The 3,633-nt window shown below is 42.3% G+C and overlaps 1 pseudogene; it reads right to left on the reverse strand.

The window, feature by feature from the left end:
• Positions 1 to 601: 601 nt before the first annotated feature.
• Positions 602 to 720, reverse strand: LOC134981651 (5S ribosomal RNA; annotated as a pseudogene).
• Between the last annotated feature and the right edge of the window lie 2,913 nt (positions 721 to 3,633).

The raw sequence follows: 3,633 nt of genomic DNA on the forward strand, positions 1-3,633 counted from the left end.
TGTATGTGTCCATTGATACTGCCATATACGTCCAGCGGTACTAATCCTGACGTATAATTCTTAACAAAAAGAAGTAAATCTGCACAGGATATAGCAATTATTTTACAATAAGTTAGAAATATTATAGTTAAACCAACATGAGAGCCTACTAGAATGATGCGTTCAGCAAATGGTTGGTGGTGCTCCCGGAAGATAGTTATGACAACTATGAAACAACACATATGGTCCTTTAAAGAGAACAAAGGACCAAAAAAAGCAACTATAAGCCTTTTCCTGGGCACACTTGAAAAAAATTGAAATGATGAAATTATTAAGACATAACTTTTATTAATGTATACTCTAAGAAAAAGCGAGAGCTGGCGTCAATAATTAAAGAACAGAGGTGTTCATAGGTACTAATGTACCTGTCATAGGCAAGATAATGATTTAAGTGAGCGAAAATAAATAAAGCCTCATTCAAAAAAATTAATCATATATATCCTCTATGGTCAGAATTTTGTATGAGTGAGGTCACTACCTCGATATAGTCTAATAAATGCTGTAACCTGAGACCAGGTTGATACACTGGGTCCCAAAACGTTTTAGCTGCTGGAGAGTAAAATACCTACGGTACCTAGTATTCCCTGGTGGTTCCCCATCCAGGTACTGACCAGGCCCTGCAGTGCTTGGCTTCCAAGATCAGATGAGTTTGAGCATACTCAGTGCGGTCTGACCGTAGGTAGGTCCGTCTCCTAGGTTCACCGTCAACCGATTATGTTGGGACCCAGGTAGTCAATCACAAAGTGAGTACCAGGCTATGTTTATATCAGAGAATGGGATAAGTACCAGTTTTTAGTTAGTATCAGAGAATATTGGTGCAATAAATTGCTAAATTGTGACTAAATGATCTAATCAATGGTGATTTGAGGCAAAAATAATAACTGTGAGGTCTTGGGGTTGGAATTTCCAAGATCAAATTCTACCATTTGCTCTCAAATAATCTAAGCAACAGGAGGGCTTGGTAGTGCCCACAATAATCAGGACAATGGAAAATACGTCTGAGGTACAAAAAACCCCTAATTCTCTAATAATGAATTTAGCATTATAATTTGCAGTTACTGCCGTCCCTTGTGAGAGGGTTTCTCTGTCTCCCCCCTTGCCCAGCAATCATGCACCACAAAGAAATATTAAGCACAAAATGCATCACATTAATTTGAATTAATCAGCTTTCCCCTATTAGCTAGGGAAGTATATGGTGGACTTTACGGGAGAACACGGGGGAGCTGTGGTTTGGGCAAGAAGAACCCGTTTTCCTTACCCAACCTGTTCAGGAGACCCTCAGAATGGTGGACAAAGCAGGAATCGAGGAGTGAGGCGCCAGCGGCCGCGGTCCGTACGACCGGAAGTTCGGGCGCCGGAACCATATAATTCCACTGATCCTGCCGTATAATTCCAGTGGTACTGGCATATAAGTCCAGTTCAGTGATACTGCCGAATATGTCCAGTGATACTGCTGTATGTGTCCATTGATACTGCCGTATATGTCCAGCGGAACTGTTGTATAAATCCAGTGATCCTGCCGTATAATTTCAGTGATACTGCCTATAATTCCAGTGGTACTGGCGTATAAGTCCAGTCCAGTGATACTGCCGTATATGTCCAGTAATACTGCCGTATATGTCCATTGATACTGCCGTATATGTCCAGCGGTACTGCCATATACGTCCAACGCTACTGCCGTATAAATCCAGTGATCCTGCCGTATAATTCCAGTGGTACTGACTCACCAGTCCAGTGATCCTGCCGTATATGTCCAGTGGTACGGACATATAATTCCAGTGATACTGCCACACTATTTGGACAGCCACTGATTGTGCAAGTTGACTCACTTAAAAAGATGAGAGATGTCTGTAATTCCCATCATAGGTACACTTCAACTGTAAGAGACAGAATCTGAAAAAATACAACAGGAAATCACATTGTATGATTTTTGAACAATTTACTTGTATATTCTTGTGGAAAATAAATACAGGTTGAGTATCCCATATCCAAATATTCCGAAATACGGAATATTCCGAAATACGGACTTTTTTGAGCGAGCGTGAGAAGGTGAAACCTTTGTTTTTTGATGTTTAATACACAAAGTTATTAAAAATATTGTATTAAATGACCTTCAGGCTGTGTGTATAAGGTGTATATGAAACATAAATGAATTGTGTGAATGTAGACACACTTTGTTTAATGCACAAAGTTACAAAAAATATTGGCTAAAATGACCTTCAGGCTGTGTGTATAAGATGTATATGTAACATAAATGCATTCTGTGCTTAGTCTTGGGTCCCATCACCATGATATCTCATTATGGTATGCAATTATTCCAAAATACGGAAAAATCCCATATCCAAAATACCTCTGGTCCCAAGCATTTTGGATAAGGGATACTCAACCTGTATTTGGACACCTACCAAGCAGCAAGATTTCTGTCTCTCACAGACCTGTTACTTCTTCTTTAAGAAGCTCTTCTATCCTCCACTCGTTACCTGTATTAATGGCACCTGTTTGAACTGGTTATCTGTATAAAAGACACCTGTTCACACCCTCAAGCAGTCAGACTGCTACCTCTCCACCATGGCCAAGACCAGAGAGCTGTCTAAGGACACCAGGGACAAAATTGTAGAGCTGCACTAGGCTGGGATGAGCTACTCGACAATAGGCAAGCAGCTTGGTGAGAAGAGATCAACTGTTGGCACAATTATAAAAAAAATGGAAGAAATACAATATCACTGACAATCTCCCTCGACCTGGGGCTCCATGCAAGATCTCACCTCGTGGGGTATCAATGATCTTGAGAATGGTGAGGAATCAGCCCAGAACTACACAGGGGGGGGGGGGGCGCCTGGTCAATGACCTCAAGAGAGCTGGGACCACAGTCACAAAGGTTACCATTAATAACACACTACGTCATCATGGATTGAAATCCTGCAGCACCCGAAAGATCCCCCTGCTTAAGCCAGCACATGTCCAGGCCCGTCTAAAGTTTTTCAGTGACCATCTGGATGATCCAGAGGAGGATTGGGAGAATGTAATGTGGTCAGATGAGAGCAAAATCAAACTTTTTGGTATAAACTCCACTCGCCGTGTTTGGAGGGAGAAGAATGATGAATGGCAACCCAAGAACACCATACCCACTGTGAAGTATGGGGGTGGAAACATCATGCTTTGGGGCTGCTTTTCTGCAAAGGGGACAGGATGACTGATCCGTATTAAGGAGAGGCTGAATGGGGCCATGTATCGTGAGATTTTGGGCAAAATCTCCTTACCTCAGTAAGAGCATTGAAGATGGAACGTGGCTGGGTCTTCCAGCGTGACAATGACCCCAAACACACCGCACCGGGCAACTAAGCAGTGGCTCCATAAGAAGCATTTCAAGGTCCTGGAGTGGCCTAGCCAGTCTCCAGACCTCAACCCAATAGAAAATCTGTGGAGGGAGTTGAAAGTCCGTGTTGCCCGATGACAGCCCCAAAACATGACAGATCTAGAGAAGATCTGAATGGAAGAGTGGGCCAAAATACCTGCTACATTGTGTGCAAACCTGGTCAAGAACTACAGGAAACATTTGACCTCTGTAATTGCCAACCGAGGATATATTACAAA

This window comes from Pseudophryne corroboree, chromosome 12, assembly GCF_028390025.1.
Source record: "Pseudophryne corroboree isolate aPseCor3 chromosome 12, aPseCor3.hap2, whole genome shotgun sequence".
Lineage (NCBI taxonomy): Eukaryota > Metazoa > Chordata > Amphibia > Anura > Myobatrachidae > Pseudophryne > Pseudophryne corroboree.